At 31.3% G+C, this 27,818-nt stretch overlaps 1 protein-coding gene and 1 long non-coding RNA gene across 3 annotated transcripts in view; one reads left to right on the forward strand and one right to left on the reverse strand.

Annotated features, from left to right (window-relative positions):
* The window catches only part of Pde9 (phosphodiesterase 9), a 100,720-nt gene continuing 72,902 nt past the window's right edge, over positions 1-27,818 (forward strand). For both annotated transcript variants that reach the window (XM_081973487.1, XM_081973488.1), the window contains exons 1-2: positions 1-478; positions 22,834-22,917. The gene's annotated coding sequence lies outside the window, so the exon portion shown is untranslated. The remainder of the gene's footprint in view (positions 479-22,833; positions 22,918-27,818) is intronic.
* LOC145724897 (uncharacterized) lies at positions 16,806-17,603 on the reverse strand. The gene is made up of 2 exons (XR_014177116.1): positions 17,411-17,603; positions 16,806-17,370 (listed from the first exon to the last, which is right to left on the reverse strand). It is a non-coding gene; the product is annotated as an uncharacterized LOC145724897 (long non-coding RNA).

Here is a 27,818-nt window from a genome sequence, read left to right on the forward strand (position 1 = left end):
ATAACCGACGAGGCGAACCGAGTTGAATGCGTCTTGACGTCGGCGCCACCGATCCAGTGTTGTGAGCGCGACTTTCTAACGAGGACGTTCGCCACGCGTCCTGCGATAACAACATCGAAGCAGATTTGCCGATTCCGTTTTTATTTTCAAACCGATCGTTGTTGTTTATCAATGAAAAACCACACTTGACTGCGTTTATTTGCTTAGTTTATTACCGAGGACGTAGCGTCGCACTTCGACCGAGGAATAACAGAAAAAAAACGATATTCGCCAATCTAGATTGACTTTACGCACCCTGATAACTTTTAACACTTTCACGAAAACAATATATTTTATTAGAAAATGGGCGGAAGTAGTCTGTGATTACTTGTGCACTAAAGTGCTAGTGGGACTGTCGCAACTAATTTGGAAAAGATTAGGAACCATCGAGGTCTTGCACTGTTGACACAAAAAAAGGACATATCACTTACGTGCGCAGGTAAGTGGACTAGATAATGTAAAAACGTCGTAAATAAAAGATCTGAAAAATACCATTTATGTAATTTACATTCATTTAAAGTCAGTTTTACCTAAATTACCAAATTGATAAACGTTTCAAAGGATTAATAAAATTTAAAAAACCCAATATGAATACCGAAATGTTATCTGAAAACTATCTATTTTTTAGTTCATTTCTTTTGTTGAGAAAATGTTTCTGGAAAAGCTCATTTTCCGTACTCTAACAGAAACATGTTATTTCTTGCATGAAATACATTTTAATTCTATTGGTGGTGACAAAATGGCTTTTCCCGTCTTTTCTTGACTTCGGAAACTCTGCACGTACAAATGCTCCTGAATAGCATAGAATTTTCCAAAAACCTTTTCAACAATTTCTAGAACCCTCTATGATTTCCAAGTGTTTCTAAAGCGGTTTCAATATGCTCTTTAAACTGTCCTAAAACCTTCTAAATGCTCCTGAAGTAGTCTAAAAAGATTTTAGAAGCTTACAAAATATTATAGAAACTCAAAAAATAGTGTCTAGAAGCTTCTAAATGCTTCTGAAGCACCATAGAAGCTTCCAAAATTTTTGGGAACAATCTAAAAGATTCCAAATGCTCGTCAATTAGACTACACCATTTACACAGGTAGTTTAGAAAATGTAAGTTGCCTCTCAGAACTTAAAAATTGTATTTCAGTATCGTAAATTTGATTTTAGAAAGCGTGAGTTGGATTTCAGATTAGTCTCTTGTATTTCAGAAAAGGTGTGTTGGATATTAGAATAGTTATTTTAATTTCAGAATTTGTCACGTGTATTTTGAAAAAAGTTATTTCAATTTCAGAATTTTATTATGTTTCTGTGTGTTTATTAGTTCATTTTTTAATTTAATATCAGCGAATTGTTCTATATGTAGTAACAATTACGAGTTACAAAACGCCAACAAGAATAACTTTGTCAATGAATACAAAATTTACATCCAAACTGGCATATCTTCATTTGCTAAAACTTTTAATAACTTTGTAACAATGACAGCACAATTACCTTTTACAAATGTTAGTATGAAGATTTCTGATATACAACTTTAATTTTCCAAATTACAAATAACCGTGTCAAAAATCCGACTGATCTTTTCTGAAATTCAAGAAACTGTTCTAAAATACATATGTAAACGGTGTAGAAGCTTTCAAAAAATTGCAGAACAGTCTTAAAGCTTCCGTATGATTCTAGAGCAGTTTAAAAGCATTCAACAAGTTCTAGAACTTCCAATGCTCTTAACTTAGCTAGTCTAAAATATTTCAGAACAGTCCTAGGCCTTTCATATGATTTTAGAGCAGTACATAACTTTTTAACTTTGAGAACATCTAAGATTTCCAAATGTGTCTAAAGCAGTCCAGAACCTTCTAAATCCTGAAGTAGAAGTAGTCTAAAAAGTGTTCAAAAGCTTCCAAAATAGTGTTTAGAAGATTCTAAATCCTCACTGTTTTCTAGGACAAAACAAGGACTGTTTTTTTTAGGACAACTTTGGAAATCTAAAAAGCTTGCAAAGTTGACCTAAAACTTTCTAGATGCTCCTGTAGTAGTCCAAAAAGATTTCAGAAGCTTCCAAAACATTATAGAAACTCCAAAAGCATCCAAAATAGTGTCTGGAAGCTTCTAAATGCTTCTGAAGCATCATAGAAGCTTCCAAAATTTTTGGGAACCGTCTTAAAGTTTTCATATGATTCAGAGCAGTTTAAAAGCATACAACAATTTCTAGAATCGTCTAAGATTTCCAAATGCTTCTAAAGCAGTCCAAAACTTTCAATATGCTGTTTAAACTGTTCTAAAACCTTCAAATGCTTTTGAAGTAGTCTAAAAAATATCAGAAACTTCGAAAACATTGTACAAACTTCAAAAACTTCCAAAATGGTGTCTAGAATCTTCTAAATCAGTGAAACAGTCTAGAAGCTTGAAGAAGAAATCTAAAAAGCTTCCAAATGCTCTTAACTTAGATAGTCTAAAATATTTCAGAACAGTCCTAAGCCTTTCATATGATTTTAGAGCAGTACATAACTTTTTAACTTTGAGAACATCTAAGATTTCCAAATGTGTCTAAAGCAGTCCAGAACTTTCTAAATGCTCCTGAAGTAGAAGTAGTCTAAAAAGTGTTCAAAAGCTTCCAAAGTAGTGTTTAGAAGATTCTAAATCTTCACCGTTTTCTAGAACAAAACAAGAACTGTTTTTTTAGGACAACTTTGGAAAACTAAAAAACTTGCAAAGTTGACCTAAAACTTTATAGATGCTCCTGTAGTAGTCTAAAAAGATTTCAGAAGCTTCCAAAACATTATAGAAACTCCAAAAGCATCCAAAATAGTGTCTGGAAGCTTCTAAAAGCTTCTGAAGCATCATAGAAGCTTCCAAAATTTTTGGGAACAGTCTTAAAGATTCCAAATACTCTTCAACTAGTCTAGAAGCTTTCAAAAAATTTCAAAATCGTCTTAAAGCTTCCGTATGATTCTAGAGCAGTTTAAAAGCATACAACAATTTCTAGAACCGTCTAAGATTTCCAAATGCCTCTAAAGCAGTCCAGAACTTTCAATATGCTCTTTAAACTGTTCTAAAACCATCAAATACCTTTGAAGTAGTTTAAAAAAATGTCAGAAGCCTCGAAAACATTATACAAACTTCAAAAACTTCGAAAATGGTGTCTAGAAGCTTCTAAATGCTCACTAAAACAGTGAAACCGCCTAGAAGCTTGAAGAAAAAGTCTAAAAAGCTTCCAAATGCTCTTCAACTAGTCTTAGAGCAGTTCAAAACCTTCAAGAACCGTCTAAGATTTCCAAATGTCTCTAAAGCAGTCCAGAACCTTCAATATGCTCTTTAAATTGTCTTAAAACCTTCTAAATGCTCCTAAAGTAGATAGTCTAAAAAGTGTTCAAAAGCTTCCAAAATAGTGTCTAGAACCTTCTAAATCCTCACTGTTAACTTTGGAAATCTAAAAATCTTTTAAAGTTGTCCTAAAACTTTATAAATGCTCCTGTAGTAGTTTAAAAAGATTTCAGAACCTTCCAAAACTTTCAAATTGGTCAAGGAAAAGCAGCTTTTTCTTTTGTGACCAATCACAAAACTACCAACAGTGTGAACATGTGGACATTGTATTTCCCTATTTCAGTATGTTTTTGTAATGAGATACAACGTACTGGAGACGGGGTTGTTGTAGAAAAACAAATTTTTCGTCAAAGTCGACGAGTTAAAAATATTCCTGGTATCAAAATAAAATTGAATTCATTGCCCTCTACTGTCATCGGATTAATTGCACAATCATTGAAGTTACGATCAATCCACGCTTATAATATAAAGTAAATAATAGTTTTGCTAGCATAGTTGGGAACCCTTCCAATTAAAACTTTCCAGATGACCTTTCATCTCTATTACTATTTGGGATCAACGCTATATTAAAGATTAAATTCGGGTATTGTTTTGGATCCACTTTGATATTCGAGATGTTTACTAGATTTTACACAAAAACTGTCAACAATAAGTAATTTGTTTGTTTGCTACTCGATTACATCGAATTTTGTCGTCCAATTTCAACTTCCAAAAGTGAAAAAGGTGAACAATTAATGAATTCTTTTCACGAGAAAAATAAGTCCCGAAATCACAGTTTCCATGGTAATGAAGCAATAAAAGAGGGACGATTAAATTTGAACGTTTTCACCCACGAAACGAAATCGATAATTAATTTGACGAGCTTTAATTGGGAATCTTCTAAAATAGTAGAATATTGCCCGAAAAAAATAAGTAAAAAATAGTCGTTTAAGTTGCCCAAAAGCATAATCCAGTAAATAGCTCTTCTACCTATTTACAGGTATAAACATGTTAAAATCAATCCTAAGAATACCATGGTAAAAAGTATCTCAGACTTTCTATGGTTCTATTTCTATTTCTATTTATCTCATTTTGTCTGGTTTGGAGAAATGTAAGCTTTTTAATTTTTCTTGTTGGACAGATTTTATTTTCCCCAAAATTGTTAAATTGTTAATTAAAAAGTGATGATGATGAGAGTATATTAATTAAATTGAACACCATTCTCGTGGAATTTTTAGTTAAAAGCGTTTAACAACAAGATTTGAAACTTGATGACTGATATATTTTCTAATGCAATTACAAAGCATCCATTGTGTTTTTGCACTTATCAGTTCCATTCTCCTTATTTGCAGTCATCACAATATTCTTCAACATTAATTATTGCTCTACTGATTGGAATTTTTATGGTCAATCTTGTGTATGAATACGCGCAGCTTCTAAAGCGATAATAATAACATTGCTAATAGAATGCGCAAATAGAACGGATACTATAAATAAAAATTAATGTTTTGATGGAAATAAGCTTTAAAAAAGTTTAAAATTATCTTATTAGGGACCTTCAGTAGTTTTTTGCTAAGTTTTAGTAAAAGGTACTATTCAATCTCAACACTGTTAACTTAGATTAACTTTAAAGTCTTTGCTAATTCTCGCAGCTTCAACTTTCTCGTAAACGTCTTCTTGTAGGGACTGAAATTCTGCTGATTATTACAAAGTTTCAAATTAAGTTTACTGTTACAGCGCAGCTGATTTTTTTGTTGTTGTTTTGAAGAAAAAAAATATTTAAGGCTTCTTGCAGTTCCTGCAAACTGGTTACAAATCCATGCAAGTTTTAGGTAGCTGTTCGGTAATAATAAATCGATTAACCTCAATGTTATAAAGGTTTTGCATAACCAGTTTCGTTAAAAAGCTTGAAATTTAAATAATTTGATATCGTCGTTTATTATGCATTGACGTAAATGTTTACGATGTTCTTGGATGTCAAGGCGAGTGTCAAGGTTTGTTTTGCAAGTTAGGATGTTCGCCCACAGATTGTATTCTTAGATCAAAAGCGTGCAAATAATTGTAGGTTTTTTCACTCAGTACCATTTTAGATATCAAATGTGTTCACTCACTTACAAAACAGCTTTTACTTGGTGAATGTCTTCTCACAAAAACTTGTCTAAACTAGGAAAGATGTTTCCAGAAGAGATTCGTACGAAGGCGTAGAAGGGCCACAGACGTTATTTTTCTTAAATTTTTACTTCAAACTCAGAAATCAACTAAATTTCGACTTCAAACTAGGAAATTAACTAAATTCCGACTTCGAACTCGGAATTTAGTTGCAATGTTGTCAAACTGACAAATTCTACTATTTTAGATCTACTAATTAAGATCAAAGAGTGTTTGCAATGTTGCCAAACTGACTAATTTTACTAATTTGGTTTGAAAAGTGTTTCCAATCTGTCTAAACTGACAAGTTCAACTAATTTCTTTGAAGTGTGTTTGCTTGCAATGTTGCCAAATTAACAAACTCTCCTAATTTAGATCGAAGACTGTTTGAAATGTTGCCTAACTGACAAAATTTGGTAATTTGGTTCAAAAGTATCCTTGCAATGTTATCAAACTAACAAATTCTACAATTTTGGTTCGAAGAGTGTTTGTAATGTAACCAAACTGACAAGTCCGACTAATTTCTTTGAAGTGTGTTAGCAATGTTGCCAAAGTTAACAAATTTTACTAATTTGCTTCGAAGAATGTTTGCAATGTTGCCAAACTGAAAAATTTTGTCTAATTTGGGTTGAAGAGCTTTTGCAATGTGACAATGTAAATTCTGTGTTCGATGTCGGAATTTTACTAAATTCCGAGTTCAAAGTCAGAATTTAACTAAATTCAGAGTTTGAACTCGGAAATTAGTTAAATTCCGACTTCAAACTCGGAATTTAGTTGCAATGTTGTCAAACTGACAAATTCTACTATTTTATATCTACTAATTAAGATCAAAGAGTGTTTGCAATGTTGCCAAACTGACTAATTTTACTAATTTGGTTTGAAGAGTATATGTAATGTTATCAAACTGACTAATTCTACAATTTTGATTTGAAGAGTGTTTTCAATCTGTCCAAACTGACAAGTTCAACTAATTTCTTTGAAGTGTGTTTGCTTGCAATGTTGCCAAATTAACAAACTCTCCTAATTTAGATCGAAGACTGTTTGAAATGTTGCCTAACTGACAAAATTTGGTAATTTGGTTCAAAAGTATCCTTGCAATGTTATCAAACTAACAAATTCTACAATTTTGGTTCGAAGAGTGTTTGTAATGTAACCAAACTGACAAGTCCGACTAATTTCTTTGAAGTGTGTTAGCAATGTTGCCAAAGTTAACAAATTTTACTAATTTGCTTCGAAGAATGTTTGCAATGTTGCCAAACTGAAAAATTTTGTCTAATTTGGTTTGAAGAGCTTTTGCAATGTGACAATGTTAATTCTGAGTTCGAAGTCAGAATTTAACTAAATTCCGAGTTCAAAGTCAGAATTTAACTAAATTCCGAGTTCAAAGTCGGAATTTAACTAAATTCAGAGTTTGAAGTCGGAATTTTACGAAGGCATAGAAGGGCCACAGACGTTATTTTTCTTAAATTTTAACTTCAAACTCAGAAATTAACTAAATTCCGACTTCGAACTCGGAAATTAACTAAATTCCGACTTCGAACTCGGAATTTAGTTGCAATGTTGTCAAACTGACAAATTCTACTATTTTATATCTACTAATTAAGATCAAAGAGTGTTTGCAATGTTGCCAAACTGACAAGTTCAACTAATTTCTTTGAAGTGTGTTTGCTTGCAATGTTGCCAAATTAACAAACTCTCCTAATTTAGATCGAAGACTGTTTGAAATGTTGCCTAACTGACAAAATTTGGTAATTTGGTTCAAAAGTATCCTTGCAATGTTATCAAACTAACAAATTCTACAATTTTGGTTCGAAGAGTGTTTGTAATGTAACCAAACTGACAAGTCCGACTAATTTCTTTGAAGTGTGTTAGCAATGTTGCCAAAGTTAACAAATTTTACTAATTTACTTCGAAGAATGTTTGCAATGTTGCCAAACTGAAAAATTTTGTCTAATTTGGTTTGAAGAGCTTTTGCAATGTGACAATGTAAATTCTGAGTTTGAAGTGGGAATTTAACTAAATTCCGAGTTTAAAGTCAGAATTTAACTAAATTCAGAGTTTGAAGTTGGAACTCACCTAAATTCTTTAGGAATTTCACTAATTTCCGAGTTCAAAGTCGGAATTTACTTAATTTCCGAGTTCGAAGTCGGAATTTAGTTAATTTCCGAGTTTAAAGTCGAAATTATTTAAGAAAAATAACGTCTGTGGCCTTTCTACGCCTTCGTAGATTCGTAAAAAATTGCTTTAATAGAATATTGTTTTGATTGCACATTTTACGCATAAACTGTCACATTCAAATTCAATTTTGGTTTCCTGCCTTACTAACTTAAAATTTTTACTTTTGAGTCTCAAATTAATATTTAAAAAAGTTACTTTTTCGATTGGCAAAACTTAATTCGTTTCGATGACGTTCCTGATGACCCTTCCATTAAAAAGCCTGCTTATGTCTTGTGATCATCAAACGTTTTCGTAACATTTCTTCTCTGTTTCGTCCACTCCCTACAGATAATTTTAAATTGTTGGCAATTATCAATGGTAACACAGGGTGTTTAAATTAGGTTCGGTTAAATTGGGCAATTTTAATTACAAGTTAGGATCCCAAGACGTAGTTGCCAAATTTTGTTTAGTTTCTGAGATATCAAACTTTTTACAATTTTTAACCGAAAATTGTGTAAAAAAAGTCAGTAGTGACAATGTTCTAATGGAAAACACAACCAACACGTGACACCTGACTGGTCTAAATCTGACTCTCACGTTAAATAATAACAATTTTGTACAAAATAATTAATAGAGACTCATTAATACATGATTTCAGCTTTATTTGCGTCATACGTTGTTAGAGAATGTTTAAAACATAGAGTTGTCTATCTGAAACTAATTAAATAATTAATAGGGTAACGGTGTATTTGCCACCGAGTTTTCGGGTTTTAATGATACTAATTATTCGAAATTCTACATGTTACAGTGACATATAATTTAATTAATAGTTGAAATTGGAAATTTGTACTTACTACACGAGTGATAATGATTTGTACTCTGTGTATTGTAATTTTTTGGTATTCAATGATAAATTTAGCACCGATACGTGAAAAATTCAAAGTTGTGTTAACCAAACTATGGAAAATTAACTTACTGAAGAAATATAAAAAATATTATATTTCACCAAGGTTGCAAGTATAACTAATTGCATTTTAAGTAAGTAAAGAAAGCACAGCGTAAAAGTAAACTAATACGTTTTATTATAACTATCCTGTGATTTATATCTGACAATTTCAAGATCAGATAACAAACTTTACTGCTGTTATTCCTAAAAGTGTTGGGTTTTAAAGAAAAATAAATCCTTATTACCAACACTGATGTAACGGAGGAATTATAATAGTAATAATAATAAACAGTGCGGCCAGAGTCACTTGTAAAGTGAAATTTATTAAACAAAATGATTAGTAAATTTACAAAAACGCTATAGTGTGACTAACATTCGATCGATTCGCTCTGGGTAAATGAATATTCATGGACCATATTGGAAACACATACGTTGTATACAAAAAGCATGCAACAAAAGTTTTATCTGATTTTTATGGCACATTACGGAATGTATTTTGTAGAATGGATGTATGATAAAAATTACAACAACGTAATGACGTTTGACGTAAAAAAAGTTGTTGACGTTAATGACGTAAAAAAGGCAAAAAACCTTCGTAAGTGTCATATGACGTAAGATGATCACAAGATCTCAATAAAACTTTCTGTTGGAGTGATCACCTATGAAATGACAGCTTATTCATTTCGGTAAATTGACACGTCATGTGACTTAACTCCGTTATTTTTTGGAGTTCAGTCACCAGAAAAAATATAGAAATGTTTATCTAATCATTCCTGCTGAGCACAGGAATATCAATTAAAAACTATATACAGGGTCTTTCAAAAAGCGAATAGTGTAGACCCTTTGATTTACTTTGCTCTTTGTAGACTCAAAATTTGCAATGCCAAAACCAGGTTATTTTTTGGAGTTCAGCGACCGGAAAAAAGGCAAAATGATTTCTTTGAAAGATTCTATTCATTGCTGCTAAGCACCAGAAAATTGGTTACCAAAATATAGTGAGAGTTTTGGGAAAAGTGAGTGGTAGATCATTTGGTCGTTGCTCAAAGTTTGCAAAGCAATAACTTGGTTGTTTTTAAGACCAACAGGAAATAAGCTATATTCGTCTTTTCGAAAGCCTTTATTTAACCCTAAAAAGTAAAAGTAAACTTTTTAAAATTACTTTAAAGTGTAAGGAAAACTTGCGGTTAAAATAGTTACATCGTCTATTTACACTTAATCCTTTCAAGTAAATATCATATTTTTCAGAATACAGGGTGGTCCAGTTTTAAATGTCTATAATTCACCATTGCATAGCCCATTAAAAAATAAGTTGACATGCATTGTGTCATTTTCCTGAAAAATGCTTCCTAAGAAAAATACAGTCCTTCAAATTTCAATTTAAAAAATCGGTTTTTTGTCATAACTGTCAGACCGTTGTAGTCATTTTGATCAAATTTGGAACAAGCACTTATGAAATTATTACTTATTATGAATGACGTTTGCCAAAATTCTCCAGTAGCGTAGATATACTAAGATGGTTTTAATTTTTCTGCCTGATTCTTTACGTCACTGGATATTTTTCAAAAATTTCAGTTTTTTTTACTTTACTTGTCCAATTTGACAAAATAAGTACCTCTTATAAAATTCTGATTTGAATCTTCGTTTACGAGATAATTGAGTTATTACGTTCAAAGACCCTAAATCAATCCAACTTAACTTAAAAAATGTCTGTACCCAATTTTCATAGTTTTCAGACAAATTGAAAGACTTCAGTTTTGAAAATTGATTTAGAAAGGAGTAAATTTACTTTGAAACGGTGAAAATTTACTTGAGAGGCTTAAAAATTGTCTTTTGACCAGTTTTCACAAATTGAAAGATTTTGGCCTTAAAAACTGTCTTTGTAGTCAGTCGTTATCGTTTTCAGATAAGTTGAAAAACTTTAGTAGTGAAAATTAGTCATGAAAAACTCCTTTTTCTACAATTTTTTACTACAAATTCACACATTTCAACCTTGAAAATGGACTTGGATACCAAAAAGTAACTCTAAACCAATGAAAAGTGACATCAAAAGCTTAAAATTTCCATTTGAAGTAAGTTTTCATACTCTGAAAATACATTTTAATATTTTAATCTTGAAAATAGTCTTAAATACAGGACATTTACATTACATTCATAAAAATTGACTTAAAGACTAACTTTTCAGGTTTGTTTACTTTGCTTTTCATTTTCTTAGAACTCTGGTCTATTTTTAGGGCTTTAAAACTGCTTTCAGCTAGGAAAATCGAGTTTTAGGGTTATCTTCATCAAGTTTTTGACATAGGAGACTTAAAAAACTATTTTTACATTTTCCATAGGTTTAAACATGCCATTTCACGCTTTGTTAGTATTAAATTGACTTCTAGACGTTTCACTTTGCTTTAAGACTGAAAAATCGAAGTATTTTTCTAGTAAAAGTAAGTTTCAGACTCTTCATTGATGAAAGTAAACAATTTTGGCATTAAATGCTACGATATTAGTGTTAAACACTAACTTTTAGAATTAAATTAGTCCAAAAATTCGGACTGTTACCAGTGTTTAATTGAATAAAAAAAATCCTGATTTTTGACTATTTTCAGTGTCAAAAATTAACTCGTAAACCTCACAGATGACCAGATTTGAATCGTTTTGAACCATTTTAAAGTAAAAAATACAAAAACTCAAGTAGAGATTTTTGTCAATTTTGAATAATATCCAGTGAGCGTAGAAAATAAAGACTATCCCCCTATATCGACGCATTTAAACAATTTTGAAGGTCTGTGTCTTCCTTAGGAAGCGTTCTTCAGGAAAATGACATAATGCATGTCAACTCATTTTTTGATTGGCTATCCCTTGGTGAATTATTGACATTTAAAACTGGACCAGCCTGTATTCAGCATATCAACAGAATTTCAATAATAATAATGAAAAAAATATCCCATTAGCCCTACATATTCATGATCACAAATTTTCAAAAAAAAAAAAAACAAGAACATAACTCAGAACTATGACAGACACAAAATAAGGAGAAGAGCAAAAGAGTAGTGAAATATTTACAATAAAAAAGCGTTCCAATTGGTCTCAGATCGACTAATCGATCGATCAATCGACTAGTGGTTGAGTCAAGATTTTGGAGGTATCCGGAAACTGACAAACAAATTGGAGGTATTTTGATGTCCTGGAGTCCGCAGGGTGATCTTCATTAAATGGTCTTTCACCTCCTACTCCTTCAGCACCCTCACCAGGATAATCCTTCAGGTCTTCCTTTTTATCCTGCTCCAAAAGTCTTATATTAACAAACTCTCGCGTTTGTGATTGAGGTGCTGTTTTCCTGAAGTTTTGGAATAATCATCTTCTTCTGCCGAAGTTTTTCTTCATCTTTCAATTATTAAGGATAATCTTGATATTTCCATAGCTGTGTTGCCATCTACAAGCTTTTACGAATTACGAGTATAATTTATGTTGATTAAACAAAATTAAATAATAATAAACGGAGACTTATTACAAACGTGGCCCATAAATTAGTGGCTTTGTGGATCCGACAAATTAAATTAAGTCGTTCATCTCTCATTGGGTTTGTTAACGTTTAATAAAAGCGATACGAGCCTGAACCAATTGGCCCGAATTGAGTTAAATTTGATAAGGAACAGTGGACGGTAAATTGTTTGCACCGTATGAGATTTTCGAATAACCACCTATGAATAGTCGATTGTGTCTCATTGGAATTATTGGTGCAATTGAGATAATCGATACACAACTAAACTGCTAACAGAAATAAGCAAGAGACCAAATTTTTGGTTATTTTCAAGATTTTGTTTTACTTACCTCATCAAAATCACGCTTGGTATTCCGGAGCTACAGGGTAAGTTATACAAAATGCAACATTTTCGGTTAGCACCTAATAATTTCCTTTTGCAGACCAAAATTGAATGAACTGCAGTTAATTTGTCTCTGCATTTTTTCCTCACCCTGTATACTCCTGAAAAGGTAATAACAAGGTGTTGCTAGTGACTGTTAAATAGTACTAGCTACTAAACTATTGTACAATTAAATTCAAAGTTATCCAAATTCATCACAATCTCCTTTACTGTGATTTCAATTTAATGATATTTGCACTCTTCTCTACTAAAATTTTTACCACGATAAGGAAATACGTTGTATGTCAATAGTTTTATGAATACCAACGTGTGATAAATCTAACAATTAAGTATCTAATGACTTTTCCATGGTTATGCTTAAGGACTACAATATCATTGTTTGTTTACGCTGCTGAATCTAGGAATTATCTGGGCTCTGATAAGGTTGAACTCATTATTTTGACGAGCTCCCGTTTTGTCAATATAGTGTAATAATAATAATTAATGCATGCAGGTGATTTGAAATTTTCATTCTAATGCTTGATTATAATAAATGTGTTTATCTCGACCTGATTTTTGAATTCGGTAATAGGAGCGATAACGAGAACATAGTAAATAATACTATGTGCAGTTATTTGTTTAATAAATGTTTTTAGTGGAATGATTTTTGAGATCGCAAATATTGGTTAACGATAACAATATCAATGTCATAAATCTAATATACCTACTCTGCTGTTTTCGTTGATTGTAGCTTAAATTTAATATCTAAAGTTTTGCAATTTTCCGTGTTTTGATTAAACTGGGTCTTTACCCTGTAACCAAATTATTACTAAATTTGGTTTATTTATACCAGACAAAGTACTATTTGAGTTATGATAAAAGTTAAATAAGCGTGACACTTTAACCTTTTTGAATTATCGTTATCAAGCTGGAATTATTGTTTTACATTAAGTCATTCGCCAGTACTTCTTTAAATTAAACCAAAAAAAATTAAATTTGCTTAGGTTTGTCATGAAATATTAAGTTTACAAAAAAAATGTAAATATTATAAAAACAATATATCAATTTATTGTCTAAAAAATTGAAATGTATTAAAAAAAATTTAATTTAACTCGTTTTTTTATACAGTGTGAATGTATTTTAAAATTTTGCTGTTTATAGTAAAAATCTATTTTTGCACACCCTGTACAGGGTGGTCCAGTTTTTAATGTCAATAATTCACCGTTCGATATCCCATCAAAAAATAAGTTTACATTCATTATGTCATTTTCCTGAAAAAGCCTTCCTAAGGAAAATTCTTTCAAATTTCAGAATAAAAAGCTCTTATGAAATTAATACTCATTATGTGATGTTAATGACGTTTGTCGAAATTGTCCAGTGGCGTAAAACCTGTTTTCATTTTTCCGCCTTATTTTCTACGTACGTCAGTGGATAGTTTTCAAAACATTTTTTTATTTTCTTGTTCAATTTAAAAACAGAAAGTATCTTATAGAATCCTGATTTAAAACTTTGTTTAGGAGATAAGGCCCAAAACCAACTCAACCCAACTTAAAAATTGTCTTGAAAACGGTGAAAATTGACTTAAGAATCTTAAAAATCGTGTTTGTAACCAGTTTTCATATTTTTCAGACAAATTTAAAGACTTTAGTCCTGAAAATTGACTTGAAAACAAAAAAAAATTGCCTTTCGAAGCTTAAAAACTTCTCTCTTCTTTGTAGTCTTTGTAGTCAGTCGTCAAAGAGTAGACATGAAAAACTACTTTTTCTAGGATTTTTTTACTACAAATTCACTCATTTAAACCTTAAAAATTGACTTGTACACCAAAAAGTGACTCTGAACCAATGAAAAGTGACTTCAGAAGTTTAATATTTGCATTTGAAGTTAGTTTACATAATTTGACAAAGACAAATTTTAATAGTTTAATCTTGAAAATAGTCTTAATTACAGGATATTGACATTAGGTTCATGAAAATTGACTTGAATACTAACTTTTCAAGTTTTTTGCTTTGCTTTTCATTTTCTTAGGCTGGACTTTTTTTATTGGTTTAAAACTGCTTCCTGCTTGGAAAATTCAATTCAAGACTATATCAAATTTTTGAAATAGCAGACATAAAAAACAATTTTTACATTCTTTATAGGCTTAAAAATGCCATTTGTCACTATTAAATTGGCTTCTAGACACCTCAGTACTAAGAATTCGAGCATTTCTAAAAAATGTAGACTGTTTTTAGTGCTTTAAGACTGTTTTCAGCCTGAAAAATAGAGTTTCAAAACTATCTTTACAAAATTTTTTACTTATCAGGCCTGAAAGCTAGCTTGTATACTGTCCATAGTATTAAAATGTCATTTTAAGCTTGTTCACTCTTAATTGACTTCTGCAGTCATCGGTGCAAAAAATTGAAGTAATTTCTAAGAAATTCGGACTGTTTTTAGTGCTTTAAGACTAAACAATCAAGTTTAAGACTATTTATAATAGTAGAAGTCAAGTTTTAGACTCTTCAGTAATGAACAGTCAACATTAGTACAGCATTAGTCTTGAAAACCAATTTTTAAAAATCCAAAAATTTAATTTGGACAGTTTCCAGTCTTAAATTGAATTTTAGACTTGTTTCTGTCCAGAAAATTGAGTTATCCACCAATTAAAGTCCTGAAAATAGACTTTTGGACTCTCATTATATTCTTAAAGGCATAAAAGTAAATTTTTAGCCTATTTTTAGTATTAAAAATAAGTTTTAGCGCAACAGTCTTTGTTCTGCTTTCCGGACTGTTTTTAGTGCTTGAAATCCAGTTCTAAACACTCGAATGTGGTGCGAGTAGTATAAAAAAACTAATTTTAAAACTATTCCAAGTAGCAAACAACAAGTTTTAGACTAATCAGGGCAAATTTGGTCTCTCAGAAGTCCTAAATGTTAATTTTTACGGTCTGACAGATATAGAAAAAACCGATTTTTTAAACTAAAATTTGGAGGACTGTATGCGTTTTTCAGAAAAATTTCAAAATGCATGTCAACTTATTTTTTGATTTGTTATCAAATGGTGATTTATTGACATTTAAAACTGGACCCCTCTAAAAAATACAAAATTAGTCAGCAATTATTCAGTAATTTCATAATGGTTGAACTAATTGAAACATCGACACAAAAAATGAATAGAAATAATTATCCAATCGACACGCCATACATTTTCTTCTGTTCGTTTCATTATACGTCGATGGATTAATGAGTTCTTTGTGTTCGAACGGTGTACGACCCAAGACCGATTTGCACATTTAATGTTGGTGCGAATCCCAAACGGGCCCATCGATGGCATAATTTGGACTATGAACTGCAAAAAGTCGAATCGATGCCAAATAATGGCGAACCTAATGGCCGTTCTTCCCTGTGTTAATATAGGTTAATGTCTACGTGTCTAATTACCAAAGTAGGGGTACGAATACTAATTATACCCACCGTGACGATCTGTTGACGGATCAATAGAATATGTCGCCAAATTTGATTGAACCCACATAAACGCAAATTTCAGAGTTTGGGGCTCCAAAGTGTTTTGCTTTAACGACTTCCGCAATAACCACTTTTCAGCTTGGGTTATCCGATTACCCGGAATTTGTAATAACACTTTTAAACGATTATCAGTTGGAATTTATTACAAGGGACGTTTTTTCCAATTTAATTTGTTATTTATCTCGGAATCCACTTTAACTACACCATTTACACATGTAGTTTAGAAATTATCACTTAGATTTTAAAAATATAAGTTGGATTTCAGTATCTATAACTTGTATTTCATTATCGTAAATTTGGTTTTAGAAAACGTAATTTGTATTTCAGATTCGTCCCTTGTATTTCAGAAAAGATCACTTGTATTTTAGAACGCGTTATTTCAATTTCAGATTTTTTTGTGTTTCTATGTGGTTATTAGTTCATTGTTTTTTTTTTAATATCACTTTAAGCAAAAAAACCCGCCCATCGAGAGTATTAATTTATACAAAATATACAGGGTGTCCCATAACTATATGACAATCTCTCGGGGGCATACAGGGGAGGTCAAAATAATACGATTTGTTCATATAATTATTTTTTTTTAAAGTCACTCTTAAGGGAAATATCGAGCCCCAAAGAACTGCCTTCCAATTAACGTTTTTGGCCGTAACTTTTGAAACAATTTGTATATTGTAATGATTATTGGGTTTAATGTTTTATCGAAAGAGACCTTCTATTTGACATGAAAACCAGGTATTTCGTCTTCGAAAGGCCGGAACTAACTGGACCTAAGACACAATTTGCTTAAACTTTGACAGCTGTCATTATTTTCAGCTGCAAACGCCATTAATGGATACTCTTAACATTTTTATCGAAAAGTTGTACTCTTCTTTTATTTCGATTATTTCCTTCCTATCAATTTTGACCAATCGCTATCAAGAATTAGTATAACAAATGTAAATTTTAAGTGGAAAAATCACTTGTCAACTGTCAACTTAGCTGTCAGCAGTTTTTCCGGAAAAGAAATCGAAAAAATTGAACACTCCTCACAACAACATAAAGAATAGTGTTACCCTTTCTAGCTTGAAAGTTATTCTTATTAATTATTGTTCTTATTGTTTTAATTAAAATAAAATGTTTATTTAACTCAGGAAATAATCTTACCAAATATCCCTCGTGCATCTAATTTTTCCTGTGGAAAAATTGGAATACTCGTTTCTAAGTAATTTGTTTTAACAAATAGCATGAGCTTGGCTTCGACTCGGATGATTTTTAAAACCACTCTCGCTCATGCTATTTGTTAAAACAAATTACTTAGAAACTCGTTTTTCCGAATTTTTCCGGAAAAATGCACTAGGGATATTACCCCCGATAAAATAAACGGTTTTCGAGATAAATCGATTTTTCATTGAACTGCTTAAACCACAATGTACTTTTTTTACTTATTTACTTTTTTTTTATTAACTTTTTTTGCTCCACTTTAATTTTCCAAATTACAAATGACCATGTCTAAAATCCAACTGCTCTTTTCTATACTACAAGTGACTAATCTGAAATACAAATTGCAATTTCGAAAATCAAAGTTATTATTCTAAAATTGAAAGTACCTTTTCTGAAATACAAGTGATATTTTTCAAATCCATCTTATGGTTTCTAAAATTCAACTGACGCTTTCTAAACTACATGTGTAAATGGTGTAGAAAGTAATCATTACAATGTCATAAACGTGTAATCAATTCAAATTGGGAAATTAATGCAATAATAATTCAAGTAGACTATTTGGTGTACTGTATCCAAAACCCAGATTTAGATATAGTCTTAACTAATATAAAGAGTGAAGCAATTTTACATGTACGTTTTGAAAAATAATTGTGTTACTAACTCTAACTCGGGCTTCATTCTGTTCAAAACAAAAAAATATGTATTTGCTTCTACAGGGTGTTGTATTGTGTGATCCTGGTCAATTTGGAGGCAAATTCTGATTTTTTTCTGTTACAAATTTTTCAAGAAAACATTTTCTCAGAATGTACCTACTATATGAATTACTTATCTCGAAAAGTACTGCACAATCCATCTCTCGACTTTATTATTATTCTTTTCTTTTCTAAAGTCAACAAATTAAGTCTATTTACAGTGCAAACCTCATCAAAATCGATTTTTCTGTTTCGAAAATTTGAAAATCCATTGTCTTGGATGAGGTGCGGGTAGTTTGATTTTACAGTATAGTAAGGACCAGTTGTATAGGTTAGTGTTAAATATCAATCTGAAGGTTAACTATAAAGTGTCAACAGTGGGTCACATATGACTATCTTGTGACCTACTGTCAAATAACGTCACATCCGTTTTGACACACTGACACATGTCACTTATAAAGCTTATATCCATCTTCGTCTACTAAAGCATTGATTTGATATGTTTTCAGCTTTTTCTTGACCAATCACAAACAACATATAATACTGTAATTCTCAGAAACACTGCCCATGTACTGGCTTGTAAACTCTCTAGAACTTTATACTTTGTCACATGATTATTGTATTGCCAGAAGCTGTTGAAGTCATGTGATCTACTGTTTATATTCACTGACTCATATTTCATTAAGCTTCGAATGTACTGTTTAATTAAAACAAAGTTTGCTTTTCTGGCGTTTTAGCTTCTACTGTTTGTGTTTTGATAACGTGACATAAACCTTACGTTGTGTTTCTATAATAATACGGATTAACATAACACCCTGAATAAGTTAAATTTTGATGTTTACAGGGTGAACCAAGTTTATTGGATTTTTTACCAGAATTTTCCAGGTTACTGTTGTAATTTAATCGTAAATTTCGCCGTCAAAGAAAATTTCAATGTCAGAAAAATAAAATTATATCGACCATACGTGGTTGGCTCAAAATGGCAACAAAATAACATACAAAACTATATAAGCACGTCACGTAACCACTATGTGAATGGTGCCCCATTGTAGGCAAAAACCATTAGCAAAATAGCTTAGACGACCAAAATGGCACTAACAATTTTAAGGATATCCGAAACAATTCACTTTCGCATTAAAATAGTTGGTTTATCCATTTAATACGTTTGGGGTCTCCATATAAAATAGTTAATCCCCTCAAGCCATAACATGCACAGAAAATGAAGCTGTGATTGCAACCATGCAATTTTCAATGTTCAAATGATGATATATTTTAAATCACCAGGTATTTCCCTTATTTTATTGAATACAGTGAAAAAACTCAGAAAGAAAACCCAAAGAATTGTTAAACTTTGAGCAGGGATTGATTAAAGGACAATATCTGCATATACAGTGCGTTTTTTTTAACGCGCAACATAGGATTTTACGTGTTAAATTTTTAAGCCCATGTTAGACCATTTTATTTTGGAACTGCAAGTCTATAACTTGACGGGTGTGTCTTTAGTACCCTGAAGCTTAAGTAAGTCTACCAATTTGGTCTAAAAAGTGATTAAAAACTGGAAAAATATCATTTTTTTTCGAAAAGGTTTTATCGTTCCATACTCCCTGTATGCATTGTTGTTCCTTGTTGTTTTTGATACTGGCAGGGCAGGTAGCAGGTAAAGTGACATATTTTGACTGCATCACGACCCGACATCTTTTGAACGTCAAAAGGGCATTTTATGATTGTTTGAAATACTGTTTGGCTTCAAACGGAGGTCACTTTGAACAATTCACTTATAAAAATACTTCTTTTGTTCTTAACTTTCTTGATATAAAGTTAATGATCACCCTGTTTTACTTTCTACGCCAAATTTTACCTGCTACCTGCCGTGCCAGTATCAAAAACAACAAAGAACAACAATGCATACAGGGAGTATGAAACGATAAAACCTTTTCGAAAAAAGATGTTTTTTTCCAAGCTTTTTAACACTTTTTAGGCCTAATTGGTAAACTTACTTAAGCTTCAGGGTACGAAACAGCCACCCGTCAAGTTTTATACTTGTAGTTCCAAAATAACATGGTCTAACATGGGCTTAAAAATTTAACACGTGAAATCCTATGTTGCGCGTTAAAAAAAACGCACTGTAGTTAAATGAGGGCGTCGATTATTTTTGCATAACTTTTGGTTAACTTTTTCACGTTTTTATCAACTTGAAAATTACCATATCCTGCAATTTGCAAAGCAAATACTGTGTAAATTATAAGCGATTTATAAACAATCACAGTTTGGTTATCTGTAGATTAATAGTATATTACGTAACTAGTGCTGTAAGAAGCATTTTACGAGAAGAAGCAAAAACGGTCCTGCGGTGTTGAGTTAAGAAGTTGATTAGGAACATTTTTGGTTTCATGAAAATTTCACAATTTTCGAGTTATTTAGGAAAAACTGTTTGGTGCAACAAATTTGCAAATCAGTGAAAATGTAATCTGAAATTTTAATATTGTTAAGGACAGTCAGGGACAAAATCGCTTGTAAAACCCACTTGGAGTGACCGAATCATGTTTTTAGGCACATTTTTGGAATCCTCATTAAATGTCTTATTTAATGACATAAAAACCACTACAAAGTAAGGTAAAGTCGTGGACAAAAGTGGTGTCAAAGTATAAACTGTATGAAAGACGGTTTGAAAGAACTGTTGGGAACAAAATCGCCTGTAAAACCCACTTAGACTGAGACAATGACTGTATTAAGTACATTTTTGAAATCCTCATTAAATTTCCTCCAATAACCTGAAAAAACATTACAAACATTGGTACAGTCAGGGAGAAAAGGGATGTCAAAATTTGAACTGCCAGAAACAGTATTTTCAATTTACTAGTAGGTAATTTACTGGTCCTGGTAAAGTAAAATATTTGCTTTACTGGTAATTTACCGATCACTAATTAAAAGCTTCCTGAGCTTGCCAAAATGACTGAATGAAGAAGAAGAACTGAAGTTTTTCCACGTAGAAAAGATGTTTTAGAGGCCAACAATGGCAAATTGACAAGCATACAATACAAAGTCAAATTAATATCAGAACGCCATATGAAAAGCACCCCATATCTCCCCACATATTGAGTAATCAAGATGACGTCAATTGTCTGATGGGTTATTGATAATAATCCACCTGATTCTGACACCTAATCAATTTTGCTACTATATCAGTGCATAATATACATAACAGATCGAGTTTCTATGTATCTCAGGTTATCTAAACGCTCAGGGTAATTTTAGTTAAAATTCCGCAGGGTGTGTTATGATTTAATTAAGCAACCCTTGTTCGGCCTTCACAGTCACAGTTGTAATTATAAGTTGCTTTGCAGTTGCGGTATTTTGAGTGAAGGTGAATAATAATGCAGTTCTGTAACTACTGTCTTGAGTGGTCCTTACCAGTGGGTCTCTTAGTTTAATTAACCTCCTTTACAAACAATGTTGCTCTTACATTTGATTTAACAAATCTGTTCACGTAAAAATTGACATTAGCAACAAACTACTAGATAAAGTGTAATTATAATCTCACGTGATGATAATAACTTTAGCTGCTCATTTATGATAATCACTGTTTTAACACTTGCTCTAAATTTTGGTAATAACAGCTCCACAAGCGTTTTGGGATAATATGCTGAACAAAGTACGGTGTAATTCCATGTGTTGACAATATCGATTTGACGCAGTTCTATAGTAAACCATTTTAACAAACATCCCTACCGAAGAAAATAATTGGAGGGCTATTTTTGAACCTGAAAATACATCGCTCAGCCCCATGCATCGGTAGGTTAGATAACCGGACAAATAATTTATCGTTTGCAATTAAATACCGCGTTTTTCGGACACGATTTTATTTTTATTGTCCTGCTGCAGGCTTTTCCATATAGAGAAATCACTTAGGATGACGTCACACTGACGAAGGTTGTTTGTTATTTAGAACTTTCCCGATTGAACGGCACGTAATTGAAATTCTTGCCGGTGTCCAGCCATATTGTCGTTTATAAAGTTTGTTATTCATTGGCTTGATAATTGTTTATTGTCTTGAATTTGCTTCATATGTTTCAATGGAAAACTTGTACGCGACTCAATAAGACGAAACATAGTGCATTTCAAAACTTCTAATATTTTGCAGGAAACAGAAATTTGTTTTAGTAAAACAACGCAAGCAAAAAGAAAAAGCAGCATTTTCTATTATCCTCATTATTTACATTTTTTGTAGCTCCTCAAATAATGGTGCTAAGTTCAGTCGAAATGGAGTTAGTTTAAAAAGAGCAATTTGATGCACCAGGTCATTTCTTACCTTGTTAACTGCTTAAGGAAGCTTCTGCAGCAAAAACACCTTAATACAATCTTGTAGAGGATGAAATGTCCTACATCTTCCATCATTTACACTTTTTTTAGCTCTTTACATGATGATCACCTTAAATTTTAAAATTTGTGCAAATTAAAAAAAGTATTAAAATGAACGTAAATTTGATAGGAACACTATTGTTGAAGTGTATTTGAAACTGATTTGATTTGTCTTCTGTGTAACTAGCTACACAATAACGTTTAACTTGTTATTGTTACATAAAATACTATTCTGACTTAATATCATTAATCAATTACCCCAACATTTTACATTCTACTCACGATTTCAAATTAAATTATCAAATCGTGCACGAAAAATCATTTAGACTGAGATCCATTATTTAAAGGAACAAAAGGTTGAATAAATTAATAATAAAGGCTTGGATAAAACCATTTTAGGAACTTCTAGAAAATGGTTGATCTGCTGAAATTAATACTCGTTTTTTAGATGTGTGTGTCATTTTATTGTTCAGGTTTTTATGCGAAATAATAATCGTATAAGACCCTAAATAAAGTTTGACGTAAATGCAATTTAGATGCAATGAAGATAATATTATTTTCCACGAACGAGAGACAATTTCGTTCTTCCCTAGTCTTATTTAATAAAAACGAAAAAGGAAATGATACTAACGAGATTACTTTTATTAAATTTCAGGAACGATCAAATTCGGAAAACGTTGATGGTCTTTAAAGCCTAGAAGGGAGACAGGAAAAAGAGAGAAAACTCTGCATTTCTAGGGTAAGTTTGCCAGTCACTCTTTTGAGCCAGATAGTTCAAATTACATTTTTGAAGCTCGTCTAAATGCGAAAAATCCAGTCGTTCAAATACAGGTAATTTGATCAGACAGCGACACCTCCCTTAAGTAAACCGGAACTTTTTCTCAGACTTTCCTCGCAACTCTTTTTATCAGGATTCGTTTGCTGTCGAACTTTTCAGCTAAAAAGCCGCCGAAAGTGAACTAAACGAAAACTAAATTAGGCGTCAATCCAACGTAAATAGAGGAATCTAATTCCGGTGCTAAACGAAATTAAAACATCGAATACGAAAATTGAAAGCGGAAAGTCTACCTTTCGGAAAAATTGGAACTCGTGGGCGAAGTTTTACCTCAATTTTGTAAAATTATCCTAAAAACTGACTAGTTTCTAAATAAATCTTTGTCTGTTGTTTATTTTAGTTTACTACAAACAGTTTTCTCATTATTTTGATATAGAAAAACATCACTTTCTTTTAGTCTTAAAGGCAGTTGAAGTTTTTTTTCTGAATCGCCAAATACTAATGTCAAAATTGACATATGTCAATCACTTGTCAAATCCTTGACACATATTTTGATTACTAAATATAATAAGCCGAACGTTGAAACTTATTTTTTCCTGTAAATTATTATTTTATTCTTTTAGTTGAAATTCTTCTTCTTTTTTATTTTTTTCCCTCAATTTTTATTTTTTCATTATTTCCTTCTAATTCTGTTTTTCCTCTTTGTGATTTTTCTTAGTTTAAATGAATATAATACAATTGTTGGATTCAAAAATAATATTTATTTAATTTTTCATACCTTTCTTTTTTCTGTCCTGTTTATTTTAGTTTACTACAAACAGTTTTCTCATTATTTTGATATAAAAAAAAAATCACTTTCTGTTAGTCTTAGAGGCAGTTGAAGTTAAAATATTTTTTCTGAATCGCCAGATACTAATGTCAAAATTGACATATGTCAATCACTTGTCAAATCCTTGACACATATTTTGATTACTAAATATAATAAGCGAAACGTTGAAACTTATTTTTTCCTGTAAATTATTATTCTATTCTTCTTGGTTAAAATTCTTCTTCTTTTTTATTTTTTCCCTCAATGTTTATTTTTCTATTATTCCTTCTAATTCTCTTTGTGATTTTTCTTAGTTTAAATGAATATAATACAATTTTTGGATTCAAAAATAATATTTATTTAATTTTTCATACCTTTCTTTTTTCTGTCCTGTTTATTTTAGTTTACTACAAACAGTTTTCTCATTGTTTTGATATAGAAAAAAATCACTTTCTTTTAGTCTTAGAGGCAGTTGAAGTTGAAGTCTTTTTTCTGAATCGCCAGATACTAATGTCAAAATTGACATATGTCAATCACTTATCAAATCCTTGACACATATTTTGATTACTAAATATAATAAGCGGAACGTTGAAACTTATTTTTTCCTGTAAATTATTATTCTATTCTTTTAGTTAAAATTCTTCTTCTTTTTTATTTTTTCCTCAATTCTTATTTTTCCATTATTCCTTCTAATTCCTTTTTTTCTCTTTGTGATTTTTCTTAGTTTAAATGAATATAATACAATTTTTGGATTCAAAAATAATATTTATTTAATTTTTCATACCTTTCTTTTTTCTGTCCTGTTTATTTTAGTTTACTACAAACAGTTTTCTCATTATTTTGATATAGAAAAAAAATCACTTTCTTTTAGTCCTAGAGGTAGTTGAAGTTAAAATATTTTTTCTGAATCGCCAGATACTAATATCAAAATTGACATATGTCAATCACTTGTCAAATCATTGACACATATTTTGATTATTTAATATAATAAGCGGAACGTTGAAAATTATTTTTTCCTGTAAATTATTATTCTATTCTTCTTGGTTAAAATTCTTCTTTTTTATTTTTTCCCTCAATTTTTATTTTTCCATTATTCCTTCTAATTCTTTTTTTTCTCTTTGTGATTTTTCTTAGTTTAAATGAATATAATACAATTTTTGGATTCAAAAATAATATTTATTTAATTTTTCATACCTTTCTTTTTTCTGTCCTGTTTATTTTAGTTTACTACAAACAGTTTTCTCATTATTTTGATATAGAAAAAAAAAATCACTTTCTGTTAGTCTTAGAGGCAGTTGAAGTTAAAATATTTTTTCTGAATCGCCAGATACTAATGTCAAAATTGACATATGTCAATCACTTGTCAAATCCTTGACACATATTTTGATTACTAAACATAATAAGCCGAACGTTGACATTTATTTTTCCTGTAAATTATTATTCTATTCTTTTAGTTAAAATTCTTCTTCTTTTTTATTTTTTTCCCTCAATTTTTATTTTTCCATTATTCCTTCTAATTCCTTTTTTTCTCTTTGTGATTTTTCTTAGTTTAAATAAATATAATACAGTTTTTGGATTCAAAAATAATATTTATTTAATTTTTCATACCTTTCTTTTTTCTGTCCTGTAAAAGTTGGAAAAATTACTGGTTTTACAAAATAAAATACATTTCATTTACACGCTCAAGTTGTACTGAAATGATTAATAGGGCGTAAAATGAATGTTTTTAGCTTTAATTAAATACAAATTAACTTATTCGAGTGGCAGAATCCTTTCAAATAATATTCCGTCTTGCCTGAATAAATTAAATTTCAATATTTCTGAAGATACAAAACTGCTTATAATTTCAGCTGTAAATTCATTAACTTTTTCTGCTTTTAATCAAACCAACACTACAAATCGTGTTAATTAACATGCAGATTTTAACGGCCGAGTTGGATTAACACGCATTAGCCATCAGCCACTTTCCTTTTGGGATTTAAGGGAGGTTCGTAAAGTTAGCTTAACAAGAATTTTGTATCACGTTTTAGTTGCATTAGTCAAAAGCGGCTAGGGATTACAGCATTTTTAAAACTAGTTTGCCGGTAAGTTAAAAACTTCCCTCAAAACAATAAAAACGCCCAAGCCGAGTAAAGTAGCAACGTTTAGGACGTAAATTTCACTCGAGATAGAGTTTCTAAGCAAGATTGGTGGCCATTGTTTGCGGTCATAAGTTTTATTTAATTATTTCCCGCAACCAGGCACGATTCCTTCTTTTCTTGTTGTTCGTCTAATAAAGTCAACTTAGAGGGAAAACTCGTAGGTGGAAGTTGATTAATTTACAGTTCAAATGGAACGTACAAGCAGGAGTAATTAACTAACAAATACCTTTAAGAGGAAGATGAGGTCGGAAGTATTAAGGGGGTAAGTCGTGTGTCTGGTTTCGAGAAGATTTTTCACTGTCATTGAAATTTGGGGTGCAACCAGAGTCATTAATTACACTCACCTTTAATGGAATTGGTTTAACTACGACTAAAAGGAAAAAATTGTTTGAGTTCACAATAAAGAGACGCATAAGTGTGTCACTTCTGTCTTAGATTGGTTCTTAAGATTTTTTTCGATATGGCGTCTAGTTGTTTTTATTTTCATTTGAACTACGACTGGTAGTTAAGCTTTGCTATATAAAATGTATTGCTGTCAATGTGACGTTTCTGACTTGAACCAACGTCACGTGATAGCACCATTTATTATCTTTCTTTTGTTTAATTTGACTACTGGAAGACAGTAATAAGCTTACTGTCTTCAATAAAAGGTTCTAGAGCTTTAATTTGACAACTTCTACCTACTAAAGTGGTTGCAGTATTGATATGACAACATTGACAACCTAGACAGCACTTTTTACTATTCAACGACAGTAAGGAGATACCTGTTGTCTTTATTAAAAAACTTTAGAGCTTTAGATTGGCAATTTTTAGAAATTAAAGGTTTTAAAAGCTGAAATTGCAAAAGACACATCACGTGACTTTGATTATGCCAATTTAGAGCTTGCAACACCGCCCAAGCCAACTGGCCTGTAAAAACAGTCACGTGACTTTAAAATGTAATTTAAATGTTGATCATTTGGTAAATTAAATTTAGACAGTTGTAAAAGCTGAAATTGTAAAATACACGTTACGTGACGTTAATAATACAATTTTTAACTTGCAACAGTGGAAAAGTCAGTTGACACCTGTCAAAAACAGTCACGTGACATTAAAAATATACTTTAAATGTTGAAAAATTGGTAAAATTTTATAATAATTTGTAATGAATATTGTTTCAACTCAATATCACGTAACAAAGATTTTATCATAATAATTACATGTGCCTATGCTGTTCTGTTCAATTTTCAGTCAATTTTGTTGACTGACACTACATTTGAAATCTACAGATAATGCCTCAAAATACTGTCAAATGCCTTTTAAATATCTCAAAATGCCTCGTAATAGTAGGAAAATAATACTCTCATAACACCTCCAGTGTGTACACCAAATTACCTCCGCGATCCACCCCTCGACTTTGTATGACAACTCAGAGTCTTTTGGAAGGCTTCCAGGTAGCTCTTTTGACTATTCAAAGACAGGGTTTTAATTTAATTACTGGAAGCTAGTAAGAGGCTTACAGTTTTCAATAAAATTTTCTTTCAAATATATGGTGTGGTGTGTCTATTACAGACAATGTTTCAAATAAGCGAGTTATGCAGAAAATGAGTTTCTGTGGCAATCATTATTGGAAATTCAGTACAATAAACAAAACTGAACACAAAACCGATTATCAGTTTGATGTGAAAATCACGCAAGATTGATTACGTAGCAAACATCAACGATTGTTCACCTGGCACAAAATACTTCCTCATATTGTTCCGCACAAAAGGGCAATTTCGAGCAATGTTCTGTGGGTGCGGTTTCCTGGCAAGAACGATGCAACCGGGGGTTCATCTTTTATGAAAGTGTGTGTGCCTTTTGAACCATAAATAATGCGATTGTGCCAAAGATTGTTTGAAACTGGAGACTGCATTCAACGCGAGTTTGCTATTTTG

The sequence above is a fragment of the Ips typographus genome, linkage group LG2 (genome assembly GCF_016097725.1).
Source record: "Ips typographus isolate SLU linkage group LG2, UJ_Ityp_2.0, whole genome shotgun sequence".
In the NCBI taxonomy this organism is placed as follows: Eukaryota; Metazoa; Arthropoda; class Insecta; order Coleoptera; family Curculionidae; genus Ips; species Ips typographus.